The sequence below is a fragment of the Chrysemys picta genome, chromosome 2, assembly GCF_011386835.1.
Source record: "Chrysemys picta bellii isolate R12L10 chromosome 2, ASM1138683v2, whole genome shotgun sequence".
Taxonomy (NCBI): domain Eukaryota; kingdom Metazoa; phylum Chordata; order Testudines; family Emydidae; genus Chrysemys; species Chrysemys picta.
The window spans coordinates 217,915,598-217,930,121 of NC_088792.1; the positions used below are offsets into that span (position 1 = coordinate 217,915,598).

At 43.8% G+C, this 14,524-nt stretch overlaps 1 protein-coding gene across 6 annotated transcripts in view; it reads left to right on the plus strand.

Annotated features, from left to right (window-relative positions):
- The first annotated feature begins 700 nt into the window (after positions 1 to 700).
- MAPRE2 (microtubule associated protein RP/EB family member 2) overlaps positions 701 to 14,524 on the plus strand; it is a 157,157-nt gene continuing 143,333 nt past the window's right edge. Inside the window, exons 1-2 of one of the 6 annotated variants that reach the window (XM_065582096.1) lie at positions 881 to 916; positions 3,953 to 4,117. The gene's annotated coding sequence lies outside the window, so the exon portion shown is untranslated. Of the gene's footprint in view, positions 917 to 1,018; positions 1,135 to 1,291; positions 1,367 to 3,952; positions 4,118 to 14,524 lie in introns of those variants that run through there. The other 5 variants (XM_005279948.4, XM_065582101.1, XM_065582097.1 and 2 more) reach the window with 5 other exon arrangements.

Below are 14,524 nucleotides of genomic sequence, written 5' to 3' on the forward strand. Positions count from 1 at the left end.
AGAAAACAAGGGAAAGATAATAGGGCCTCATCCTACTAACAGCCATGCCTAGAAATATAGCGTAGTAGTTACCACAGCACTTCGATACCATGGAGATAGGCCCCTGCTATAAAAATCGTAGCTGGAGAGAATGGCCCCCCGGCGGAATGCCAACAGTGAGACTCTGTGCAGGAGTAACTTGATTTTTGAGCGTCACTCTTTGCACGATCCTGTCCTTAGATTGTAAGATCCTGAGGTCAGGGACCTTGTTGTCTCACTGTAAAGCGCTTAAGCTTAGGCTGGTGCTACAGCGCAATAATAGAGAAGGGAGGGAAATACGGCAGCTCTGTTTGGAAGCGTGGCAAGTTGTTCATTTGGGGATGTTTTTCCTATGAATGAAAATGTATCAATCTCCCCTGGCACGATATTCTGTTGCCGGGAGAGGTTTTGGGAGCTAGATGCATGTTTTTGCTGGCTTTCTCGAGGTGCCACGGCTGAGACGTTTCCATTTAGCTGCCCTTCCATACAGGCCTTGTAACGCAGCAACCCAGGCCCAACGTTACGGAGAAAAAGCAAACATCAGGCTTCCCGGGCTCCCCCATCGCCGAGAATGGGCCCGGAGATAAGGCAGGGAGGGCGGGTGGCTGCTCACAGCTGTGACAAAGCCATTCCTCCGCCACTCGCCGGCACGCACTCTCCTCCCTCCTCCCCACTTCCTCTCCAGGCGGGGCGAATCTGCCCCCGCGCTCCGCTCTCCTCCCATCCCCGGAGCGCTCCAGAGCCCAGCGGCAGCCAAGGGCTTGCCCGGTTGGTTCACGTGGCTCTCGGGGTGGAGCGGCTGGCAAAGCGCAGGGGGTGGGTGGAGACAACAAAGCCCAGCTGTCAGCGGCCAGGCAGAGGGAAAGCGGCGGCGGCGGCCCGGGAGGAGGCAGGTGAGGTGAGTCAAGTGCATTTAAAGCAGTACAGGCGCCTGGGCGGGGTGTGAGGGGCGCATGGCCAGGCGCAGCGGCTGGAGGGTGCAAGAAGTTGCATTTGCTCAGAGCCGCTGTTCCTCGCCTCCACAGATGCTGCTGTGCGGACTGCCGCCCAGCTTTAACCCCTTGCCGCCCGGGAGCAAGGGACCAGCTCGCAGTCCCCTCCGCACCAGGGTGAAAGGTGCTGTGAGGGGAAGAGGCGCTGCCACGTTGGCAGAGCGCGAGGTGGAGGGAGTCACAGGACAGATCCCCAGCGCTCGCCCCCCGGGAAGGAGGAGGAAGGGGGGGGGACTGGCAGAACCATCCCTTCTGCAGAAAGTGCCTCGCCCAGCAGGGTGTTTGCGGCTGGGCAAGCCGCGCGGGCGGGGCGGGCTCTGCCCAGCAGCACCGGTAGGGACCGGAGTGGGAGACACGTGAGTTGCACTGGGCTGAGCTGTCAAGAGGCGGCTAAGGTACAAAGCGCGCCTGGCAGGAAGTACAGCCGCTGGGGTCACCGCCGGCGCGCGGGGTGGCTTGTCCCCCCCACCCCCTTGCAGTGTGCATCGCTTTGCTTTCTTTACAGGCGTGCAGGGAGCGGGGGTCCCTGGAGGAGGCGAAGTGTTTGGAGTCTTCGCCTCCAACCTCTGCCAGGCAGCTGCCTAACCTGCCCTGAGCGCTATGCGGTTTCACTGGGCACACGGGTTTGTTTTCCATAGTTATCTATTTTAAGATGAGCGCTGAGTTTGGAGAGCAAGTCTAGCAAATACATTCATCGCCCATGTGTGGAGGTTTCCGCTTGATTTGGAGAAGGGTATGGGAGGGAGGGAGGTTTTCGGCTAATGTCAAGCTTACAGGAAAAGTTCACTTCTTCAAACCGGTCTCTTCTTGGGGAAGTCCCCTTAACAGCTAAAGCCCGGTAGGAAGTAGACCCCGTGTGTCAGCTAAATGAGTGTAGGCGGCTGCAGCACCGAAATAGTTTTCTGCTGTGTATTCCAGTACTTAAGCTACAGAGCCATGCTTTGTGCATCAAGGGTTCTGCTGGAGAGGGAAACAAATCTTTTGCTGTATAGAGCTAAGGTGCATCCCAGGAGTAGTTGGGATTATTTGAGTTTGAAGTCCGTTTCCTGCAAAGGCTTTTATTTGTGGCCAGATTTTATCATTCAAAGAGAGAGAGACAGTGTAATAAAAGATTCAGTGGATAAAGGGCACAGCTGTTTGAACATTAACTGGTGTGACCTCACCAGCTAGTTAACATCCATAATTCCCTTGTGTGCTGAAACAGCTGATGTGTCTTCTCCCCTGCTGGTCTCCTGGCCTGTGTCTATCTAGACTAGACTTCTTCAGGAAATATTCCACTGTTCAACTGCTGCTAGTGCACCCCACCAATGATAGCAATGATGACAGTACTAGGGCTGTCTAGTGTAAACAGGGTACTGACAGGATACTGTTGCTGGAACATTTCTTTAGAGTAAGTGTGAGTCTGAAAATAAACCAGCTACAGCACATGTTGCAGAGTATACTAGACTTAAAAAGAAGGCTTACAATATGTTCTTTGGCATGGGATATGCATATAAGAGTAACTTCTACTGACAGGTATCAGAAAGACTCAGCTTTGATTTAAGAAGAACAGGAGTACTTGTGGCACCTTAGAGACTAACAAATTTATTAGAGCATAAGCTTTCGTGGACTACAGCCCACTTCTTCGGATGCATATAGAATACATACATCAGCTTTGATTTAGTTTTTACCATCACTACTGGGGTGCTTGAAATCCCCATCTGTCATTTATGCTCCTATTTTGGTCTTTCTAAAAAAGGTGTGTAGTCTTGTAAACAAACAAGCAGATTAATATAACTGCCTATGGTTATTTAAAGAGCCCTGATATTGCTTTCATGTCCTTTTTTTTTAAAAAAAAAAAATCTGATTTGAGACCTTGAACTTCTTGTCACAAGGTAATTATACATATAACAACCTCATCAGAACTCTTCCATAGTAGTTTTCTGCCTTATCTACATTCTAATATTTTGGGAAACCTCTGACTTCCATTTTGACTGGTGCTCGTCCACTGATGCTAGCAATGGTGGGAGTGCTACTATAGACAGGGCTCAGGTGGTCACTTGTTTTTTACCACTGTGGTAGCTAGACCTCCTACAAGCAGGGTTAAATAGTACTGTGGTACAAATGCTGCTAGTGCAATGGTGGGAGATCTCTTTTAAAAAGTTAGTTTAGACAGTCTTTATTTGTAGGTCTGAAAGGACTCTACAAAGGATGTGTAAGTATTCTTATAGTTGAGGAAACTGAGGCACAGAGGGGCTAAATGATCCTGTGATACATGATAGATCATTACAAGAGCCAGAATTCCCCACTCCTGGACTTGACTCCAAGCCCAGTGCTCTATCCACTAACCTGTGCTGCTTATTTAAGCTAGCAATTCAGCAAATATTGTAGTGTATAGTGAATGTTACATAGGCATTGAGTTTCAGGGTGCATGGAAATTCAAGAGTTTTATCATTTAAGAGAAGGTTGCCATCATTGATATGATACAAGAAACATTCTGGGTGAGTCTATGATTAGCTCCTTACTGTGGCTCAAAAGGTTTCACATTGCTGTGCCATTAAAGAGGACTCGTTCCTTCTGCATTAATTTAAGTTACTGCAGTATATATCCATTTGAGCATTGCTGCTAATTCTATAATTACTGTTCAAGGCAGGTTTCTGCACTTCAGGTAAGAGAAGTGTAAAAGGAACCCTTCAGAATGCTGATTAATAGGAAAGATCAGTGACAGGTAAATCTTATTACAGGGAATACATCTAAGAGAGCCTGATGAATCAGCATGTTGCATTCAGTGATGAGGTGTGTAGCCATCACAGCACAGAAAGTTACAATAATAACAGTAGGGGTATTAACACAATGGAAGCTGCAAACTGTACATGCAATTAGAGTATGTGATGTTTGTAAAATAGTTCCTCCCATTTGCTAACTATATTTTGCCACTGCTCATCTGTTTGTTTCATTCACAGATCTCTTTTAATAATGCAGAAAAGACCTCATTGTTTCTGTGGTGAATGGTGAAAATATGAAAACTTGTTCTCTGGACTGATATTTCCTTTTACCTGCCTCTCTTCAAATTGTGGGGTGTAAAAACGGAAGACACGTGGGCTTTAATAATGGTATAAAGCCATAATGTAAGCAACAAGAAACCCAAAGAGAGATTCTGTATTACCTAGTGTGGCTATGCCACTCAGCTCCGCTGCACTGCCAGTGGTGGATGGGGGCCCTGAGCCATTTAAAATCGCCCAGGGGATGTGCGGGGGGGGAGGGGGACACCCGGGGGCAGAAGGTGGGGCCAAGGGAGAGACCCAGCCTCAAACATTGCTGGAGCCGGGCTCCAGGCCAGGAATATTCCTGGTGCCCAGGCACCATGGGCCCATATAACTCGCCACCTATGCCTTGTAGCATTGGATTCAACATGACTAGGTGCCTGTTTGATTTACCTACATACCTCTAAGTTGAAAGAGACCCGAGATGTGCAAGTATTTTTCTATGACCTCACTTTATGGGGTGTGCCATGACTTAATTTGACCTAGTTTGGCAAACAGCTCTAACTGGCTGGACTGGAACTTTCTGATGCTGAATATAGATAAAGCTGCAGTTTTGTTTTTGTGTGTTTTTTTTTTTTTTTTTTTAAGGTTTTGGCAATTGACCATCTGTCTGGTGATTTGTTCTTTCAAGGTTAATTCTTCCTGCATAATTTCTATTTCAGTGATAAGGAACAAGAGTCTTCTGTAATGCCTTTGCTTCTCCTTAGGAGACTCTTGCCAGATGGTGTTTAGTTGCCAGATTTGTTTAACATTTCAAACTTTAAATCTGACTCTACCTGGAGCTAAAACTCTGGGTCATGCTTTCATTTCTCATCTTGACTGTTACAATTCCAAAGAATCTCCACTGCTTATCTCTGTCTCTTCTGGCCAGTGCTTCCAGTCCCTGAGTTCTACTACAACTTTAATTGACCACTTCCCCAATCACTAGTTAAGTTTCTGGGCAGGAAACTGAATTCACTACCACTGAAACATATTCCAATTTCAACCTTGATCAGTCACTTTTAAAGGGTCTTCAAACTCAATGTAATTTTAGCTACAAAATGTCATTCATAGGTATTTGTCTTTAAAGTAACCACTGCCCCAGACTTCCCCCTCTTCTTAAATGGAGGAAGTTTCAAACATGTAATTGCCTCCCTTGTGACTCCTATACAGTCAAATCTCTCAAAATTGTTTCTAATTCTTTTAAAGAACTTCAAGTAACTTGTCAAGCTATTCAATGGTAAATGGAAAATAATGCTATGTCATATTAAGCTTCCAGTTGTCTCATAAGAATTGGGCTGGGTCAGTTTTTGTAGGAGACACCTAAGAAAAATGTAGATGTTGCTCAAAGTAGTGTTGATGACTCTGTAGGTAGAACTGTTCCCTCTGAGTCATTAATGAATCAGATGCGCCACCATGCCATAGTGGGGCAGTTTTGTCTCTGGGTGAGGCTTACCTGAGATCTTGACTACTAGCTTATTAAAAGTTTCATGATACTTTCCACGAGGACAGCCATACACATCTATGTCCTGGCCCAATTATTCTAACTGCATGGATTCTTGACTTCAGTTGGAGTTGATTTCTCCCCCCCCCCCCCCTTAAGCAATGGGGATCATGTGCATTTGTCCATTTTCACATGGGGCAGGGGCATAAGTGGCTTCTGATTTAGGATTCTGCAATTTTAGAATTTAGATGCAGATTCTATCAGTCAGTATTTCATGGGAAGTCAGCTTCTTCAGCTACTGCTGATGTGATGGGCAGACTATCTCAAGTTTCTGCAGCTTAAGCAGAAGCTTTTTTTTTTTTTTTTTTTTATAACTAGTTTCTGGGTAAGTGTTATACATTTTAGAGGGTCCAAAAGCCTGTAATAACCAATGTTCCATTCAGACTGTAAGGGATAAAAATGTAGGCATGAAAAATGTTTTAGCCCTCAATAGCACACAACATATGGAAATCACAAGCATTCAGTTTGTAGCGGTTATCACCTTACCATGGAAAACACCACACAACACTGGTAAACTGCTGTGAAAGAGGATTCCCTGCACAGATCTGAGGGGTGAGAAGAATGTGTTACACTTAAGGTGATCGGAGATGAGCCTTAGCTAGAACAGTTCAGATGTTTAAGTAAATCCATTTATGGATTTAGCCGTGAAACCCTTTTTATTAAAAAAAAAAACCACTTAAAAGAAAACCACCTGCCTTTGATCTCAGCACATATTCCTACAGTTGTGCAACACTTGGAAGGGACAATATGAAACAGCAGAGCATACCATAATGGCTCGTAGACCTACTCTTTCTTCCACTGGAATCTTATACAGAATGTGCCTTCATGTAATCACCATCTTTCACTTAAATTGCACTCCAATTTATTTATGAGAGGGAGGGTAGTTTCACAGATAGGACTGACTGGAAGTCAGAAAATGTGGGATCTGTTCCTGGTTGTGCCAGAGACACTGTGACCCTTGGAAAGCAGTGTCACATTTCACTGCACCTCAACTTCCCCATCTGAGAGGTGGGGATAACTCTACCCTTCCTCAGCCTTCAAGTCCAGGCAAACACCATGTTCCTACTTATACCTCTGCACCTATTTCCTTCTATTCCCCCATCTTGCTTTATTTACTCTGCTATGGTTGAGGGCATTCTGTGCCAAAAAAGTAGACATTCAGCACACAATATTATAAAATTCTGCACATTTTGTCAAATGTGGAGGCTCCAGCATGACATTGGGGGGCACAGATGTCTGGCTGCACAGAGGTGGGGGATCATTGTGCAGCTCCCCTCCCCCAGGACACAGACTCTGCGGTGAGGCTATACCCAAACCTGGCACAGCACAAGGACTGGCCCTGTCCCTCTGTGCCAGGTGCACCAGGTATGGGCAGGTGGGCTCAGCAAAGCAGGATCCAAGTGTGGATGGGCTTATTGTGGGGGGGATCCAGGTGTGGATTGAGAGGGTTCTGTCTGGGGAAATCTGTGTGCAGGTAGCTCAGTGTGGGAGCCAGATGCAGGGAGGGATCTGGCTGCACAGGGGCTTGTGGGGGAGGGGAGTCTGGGTGCAACAGTAATGAGACTCTGCAGGGGGGTCCAGGTGAAGGTGGTTGGGGCTCAGAGTGAGGATGAAGCAGGGGTATGGAGAGTTTGGGGGGGGGGGTCCAGATGCTGGGGGAGTGGGACTCAGTGGGGTGGGGATCCAGGAGCAGCTGGTGGAGGTTAGTGGGGTGGGTATCCAGATGTGGGTGGCTTGTTGGGGTGGTCAAGATGTAGGGGGAGTGGGGCTCATTGGGGGGGGGGTATAAGGCTCAGTGGGAGGGTCTGGGTATGAGGGAGACTGGATGCATGAGGGTTGGGCAGAGGGGGGAGCAGTTCCCTATACAGTGATTCCTCTCCCTGCAGCTGAGGAGTGATGGATTCAGGAAGCACAGGGGGGAGGGAGTTTGCAGAGCTTCCTACAGCCAGTGGAGAAATCTGGAGGTGGGTCTGACACAGCCCAAGATGCCATGCAGCGGAAGAGGAAGTCCCATCCTCCCCCACCCAGTCAGGACTAGCAGCTGAGCCTGGCACAGGGTAGGAGCCACTAACTGGGTCTTCCCCTGACCCATAGTGATTTATCTCTCTGCCAGCTATCCTGGGCACCTGAAACATACTGCTGGGGAAGGCTGCATGACCGCTCTTGTTGCTTCCCTGTCAGAAAATCATTTTTCTGCAGAGAAGCAAAGAAATCTGCAGGAAACAAATTCTGCACCTGCACAGTGACACAGAATTCCCCCAGAGTACTCTGCACAACTATTCTCTGTGCATGTTTCCATATTCTAGTCTTCTTGCCTTCCTTCTGACCACTCCTTAGGTTAGAAACTATCTGAGTCTTGTTTATTACCACCCGTGGATTCAAATCCCAGCTTAAAACATACACCTACAAAGCCTTTTATCTACCAGTTAAATATATACTATTAAAAGAATGAGTTTTGTCATTGTGGAGAGCAGTGATTGGTTCATTAAGATTGACTTGCTTGCTCCTTGGCCTTCTGCAGTCTGTAGATTACTGTGTTCAATGCTGATACTAAAAAATATTTGGGACAATTTTAACTAAGACTGAGAAGGAAAACAGCATCCATTTTGCTCAGCGCAGTAGCTTAAAAGTTCAGAATAAGTATTAATACAGTGAGTCAACGAATCCAGCTTCATCATGGTAGACATTGTGAAATTTAGGCTTGGAAATCATGCAGAGGAAATAATATTTATTACAGCAGCAATGCAACACCGCTAGAAGAGATTTTAAACTGATTCTCAATGTGCTTCAACAACATTGACAATACTAGTAATAAATTATTCACATTTTAGGGATGAAACAGGTATTAAGTATCTAAAACTGCTCTAGTTTTCCATTGGATTCCTGAACTGTCAGTGTCAGAGATAACATCCGTTAACAAGATGGCTACTTTCAATATGCTTAAATACAAAATTGTTTATGGTGGCAAAAGTTTGTTGTTTTGTACTTTTTTTTTGGGGGGGGGGGGGAGAAATAAATACATTTCCCCACTATCACCACCACCATAGGCACATAAGCACCTTTTCTTTCTAAATAAATTGGAAACATTGTGGGCATGCCTACACCATTAATGTTAATGGGAGCTAAATTAACCCATCAAGGAGATACCAAACCAGAGGCTCTGTAAATAGACTAGGCATAGAGGGGATATTTTTAATTCCGAGCTCCTACCTTATCAGGCTTACTGCTGAAACAGGAACTCAAGTTACCAGACTGCTCCAACAAAACAAGATAACTTCTCCTGGCACTCAATACTCTGAATAGCATCATAAGCATTGGAATCTTTCTAGCTGGCTTAATGGCCAAAGCAAAATGTTCAACTATTAATAGCTGCATTACTGATCAATAGATTAAAGTGGTAGGACTATATTAAAGCTAATTGATAGTTTAAAATATTTTTAAAGATAGATATACAAGGCACTGATTAAGAGTATAGGATTTGTTTGATGACCTGCTTTAGTTAAGGGTTTCACTTGTTTGAGAGGGTTCTATAACTTGAGCTTTTAACCCGGATATTGATTGTGGGAGTCAGATCTTGATCAGTATGAATTTTGCTAACTTTTTAAAGTCATCATAAGAAAGAGAATCAGATACTTTCCCCTCTGCAACTCCACATTCTCCAGTTCCAAGGATCCCTTCACCCATATTCACAACCCACACTGCCAGCGCCTTATTTCAGCAACCATAATCCTTCTGGACTGCACTCATTGCAGAAAGCAGTAAGTTTGGAAGTACAGGAGCACTAGTCACAGTGTTCAAATAAGTTATTGTGATTAGGGCTGGCCAGAAAATTCCATTCTGTGAACATTGTCAAGGTTTTGAAAATGGCCTTTGTTCCAATGCAGAACAAAAATAAGACCCCCCCTTTAAATATTTTGTGGAAAAAATGGGACATCCCCTCCCCCCATCCCAAATAGCTCCATATCCCCATGATGAGGACATTGGCCTGTGAGTGGGAAACCAAAGTTCATGTCCCTGCTTCAGAGCAGAGTTTTTCAATCAGGCAGAACCAGGACTTACACCTGGGTCTCCTACATTGCGAGCCAGTCCCTTAACCATCAGGCTGTAGAGTGGAGAGTCTTTCCTTTCTTCCAACCCTCCCCCTCCCTCCCAAATATCCTGGGCCTGCAAAACCCAATGAAATGTTGAACAGGTATGTTTCCACTAAATATTTTGATTTTGGCACAACAGCATTTTTTCCAATAGAAAAATGTTTTATCAATTTTTTTGGGGGGTGAGCTCTAGTCATGAGGATGATGCTTAGACCTCAGGGATCCAGGGACAAACCCCAGAAAGAAAGCTAGAGATCAGCATTTCTGCACCAGAGATAGTTTGCTCCTCTGATCCCCTCTCACCTGATGGATTGTTCTCTGTGGATCCCTCCAGCTTGTCCCCTCAATCTGTACCTTCCTTCTGTGGTTTCCTGCTCATAATTCTGCCTTTGCCTGGATACTTCAAAAGTGACTCTTCCAGCACAGTCAGTTTCATCCTCAATTTCTTATAGTCAGCACATAGTCCTGCACATGCCATTGGTGCTCAGCTTGGTAATCAGCACTTGCTGCTTTGCCTGAACGTGTTGCCAAATGAGGAAACAGACACACAAAGGAGCACTCATGTTACAGCATGGATTTTCAACCTGGCCCCACTCTACCTCTGTGTATGGAACCTGTCAGTACTAAGGCCAAGGAGGTTACTCATGTGGATGCTCCACTTTACCCAATTCAGGAGTTAAGCACGTTGCTGTCATATCACCCCAGGTCCTACTGGCCCATGGAGTGGGAGGTTGGAAGTGGAAATATAATCTAGATCTTCCACATGGCACTGGAGACTCTTGGTACTAGGTTGGTTCTACAGTTTAATTATTAAACACTGCCATTTCAGTCCCTAATGGGGTCAAGGTTCTGATGGTATTTAAATCCTCTTACAATGTTAGTCTACTGCTGGAAGTTTTGTACTTAATCCTATAGACTCTGAATGGGATAGCTGGCAGAAATTAAATTGATTTCAATAGAATTCCATGCTAGATTTTACTGTTGTGCATTCTCAGACTTAGTCAACACTAAAAAAGGTTTGTGCCTATAGCTGTACTAGTAAACCCTTCTAATACAGATGCAGCGTCTACTGACAAAAAATGCTTTACCAAGTCTTCAAAGGAAATAAGCCATACTGACAACATGACTCTTTTGCTCATATAACTGCATCTAAACTAGGGGTTTTGCCACTATAAAAGTGACATTAAAATCATCCTAATCATAAACATTTATAAAAGTTTCTAGTGAAGACTTGGCCTTAGCATCAAGATCAAGGTTGTAAAAGTCTCCGAAGAGGACTCTAAAAACATTAAATATGGAAGATAAGTATGGCTTTTAGCAACAGAAATAGTTGATCCTTTACAAATTAAGGTCTAATTTGTTCTGGGATCTCCTCAGCCTAATATTTCAAACAGCATGGGCCTCAATTACATAGTGTACTGTAGTAGCAACAGAAAGTAACAGTGCACAATTTTATCCTCAAAAACAAAATTGATATTTACACCACATCTGACTTTTAACTTTGCCTTCCTCCCACAACATGTCTCCCCCAATCCTATAATCCCCCCCCATATGGTTCCCCCACTATCATTGGGAAAGAACAGCAACTAAAAGTAAATGGGAATTCCACCGATTATACAGAATTTGACCCACATCAGCAGTACCTGGGAGGGGGGGGGGGATATTATTATTTGTACTATCACAGCACCAATCATGGATCAGTACCCCATTGTACTAGGCCCTGTGCTAACACAGAACAAAAAAACAATCTCTTCTCCAAAGAGAAATCTAGGGAAGAAGCTTGCCCCAGGACTACAGCTCCACTGTCAGAAAATCTTAAAACCATGACAAAGAAAATAACTTGTATATTTCTCACAATGCACCAGTACTCAGACATGTATGTAAAGTCTTTATCTACCTTTGCTTCAATATTTTAATATATTTATCTTCACAACACCTCTGTGAGGTAAGGAAATACTATCATCCCCACGAGGATATAGACCGGAAACTAACCCACAGAGAGGGTAGAGCCCACAAAGTTAAAATGTATTTAGCCACGAAGCTCTTATTGACTTCAATGGGAGTTAGGTGCCTAAATACTTGTGAGGATCTGGGTTTAAGTGACTTGCCCAAGATCACACAGAAAATGTGTGGTGGAGCAGGGAATCAAGCCAGAGTCTCAAGTGCCAGGCTAGTGTCCTAACCACTAGATCAACCTTCCTTTTATCAAATTTAATTCAAATTATTAGCACTAAGTTAGAGGAAATTACTAAAACAAGGTTTCGTAATGGGCAGCGTACGTAGCTCTGCAGAGCAATCCGGGAAGCGGTCTTTGAATTTATATACTCATTTTCTTCCTCCTTACACTTTGTGCTCAGTTTCTGGCCGGGGACAGCGCAATAGAATGTGGTCTCCTCCCCCAAATTAGCATTCAGCAGCAAGCAATCTCTAAACAAAGTGAACTGCTTTTATAGCTCAGCTAAACTCTGCTGAATTTAATAATTCAGACACCAAAGAAGGCCAAATTATGAGCGTTCAGCCACAGAGAGAGAGACGTGGGTCATCTATCCTGAATGTTTTATAAGAAATTAGGTTTAAATTAAAAAAAAGTATTTGACATCACTTTTTCAGCGCTGTAGAAACCCTGCAGTTGAAATAGTGACAGTTAGTACCATAGCAGAGCTTCCTGTTGTCATGAAGATTTCTTCTTTTTTCAACGACATTTCGAGTCAGAGCTTTTTCAGGGGCGGGGGGAAGGGCACTAAGTTGAGTGCTCTGATCCTAAAAACGCATATTGGAATTTTCATTAACTTGTAAAGGCCAATTTAATATTTACAGAGAAACGATCAGTGTCCTTCTGCTGGGAAGGGCTATATATTTTTCTTTCAATGCCTAGCTTTATTTAAAAAAATTCTAAAGAATTTGGGGAGAGCTGACTGAGTTACTAATTCAGAAACAAAACTCATTTCTTCACACAAAGAAGGAAAGATCAGAAATGTTGACTGTTGTAACAGCCATTACTTGTTCAGATCCTGTTAACAAGTGCATAATCACCTAAGCACTGCCTTGAAAGCATACCAGATGATAGTCAGAAACACTGGAAGCACGGCTGGAATCCTGCCAGGCAGCTCAAGGACTCAGATTTCACACTAGATCTCCTGCAGAAGTATCAGGATGACCTCACTTATTTAATAGAAGCATAAACTAATAGTCAAAATAAAGAGCTACAAATACAGAAGATAATTTAAGACAACAGTGGTGGTGACTAGAAGTCCTGAAAAGATAGACAATACTATTGTTGATGAAAGATGGTTACACTAGACTAGAAAGCCACTGAAAATAGCTATCTTGGTGAAGTTTCTCCCAGAGTAGCTCAGTACAATGATTCAGTAGCATAGATCAGGGATTTTGCTTATATCACAGGCTATAGAGATAAAAGCTATTAATAAGGATCTTTTTCACCCTGTGCTGAGGTTGACCATGGAGCACCACAAAGCAAACAGATGCATTAAGTGATCTGTGTAGTGTGCGTCTTTAAAAGTGCATAAAAAGTTAGACAATAAAACCTGCTAAAGAGAGCCATAGCTACAACACTTTAGCCACAACCTTCTTGATTTTTGCAAAATAGTCAAGCCTCAAAACTAGTATTACTTCCCAAATTGCCCCCATGAGCACACACAGTAAAAATAACTGTAGACTAGTTAGTTAGTCAGTCAGTCAGTCATTCATTCACCCCACCCCAGGTAACTCAAATACTGTACCTAATAAGCTCATAGACTTCTAAGTGGCTGCTTAAAAATCTTTTTATAGCTCCTCCCAAATTCTGGGTGGGATAGGGGGTGGAGCTAGCCCTTTAGCTCTGCCCCATAGCCAGGTTCATAAAAGGGGGTGCTTTTCTGGGGAAATCTACTAGTGAATAGTAACTTGAGTGTTTGGTACTGAGGTTTTCTTTACCCTACTTCCTCACTGCTGCTCTCATGCCAAAACACTGTAAATCATCCTCCAGTGGGGATGATTCTTTAAATAGCTCTCTAAATACATCTTATAGTCAGCAATGTAAGGTAAGTCATGGAGCTTGCTTTACTGCTTCTCCTTCCCTTTTTATATAAAATAATTGCCCTGCCCTTAGATCTTTTAAAGGTAAATACAACTTGGCTTTCCTTCTACAGTATATTAAAGGCTCTCTATTTTCTCTGCTACCTGAATTTGAGTTTTGTTCTCCATAGCCCTTGCTCTCTATAAAGCTAACTCAGGGCAAAATTTAAGCTTTAAAAACAACAACAAAAACCCTTAAACTTACAACTGGGTTCTACTTTCTACAAGCCCTGTCTGAATATCTGGGACTAATGAAGGCTAATGCACAACACCCTCCCCATGTGATCAAGATAGATTAATGTGGCTTTCATGACTGTTACACCTAAGATACACCAGTCATAATTTCTCCATGTGTCTTGTGTTTAATTACATAACTGTAGCTTAGTCAGTGCTCTTTAATTCTTCCCTGGAACTGTCTGATAACTTTTGGCTTGGAGTGTACCACAGTATTTTTGTGTACTTCTACATACAATAGTTTGTGACTTGGCCCCTTTGATAAACTGTGACGTTATTGACATAAACTGGGACCGTATAGATCATTGTTGCAACCAAGGTCCTGTAGTGGCACCCAAATCTTGTATAAAGGAGGTCAAATGGGGTGTCTAGGACAAGGTTATGGTTTACTGGTTATGATTATGCTGTCTAGATGTGTGTATCAGTTTTGTAGTTGAAGTTATGAATATTGGCTCTATACTGTCTGTATGGCAAACTTATGCTATGCTTCTGGGTGACATCCCAGACAAGCTGAGATTAGCTCTGCCTAGCCTGCTTGATGGCCCATTAAGGACCATCAGCTATACAATGGACCCATTGAGAGAAGGCAGATACGCCTTGTACCTCAGC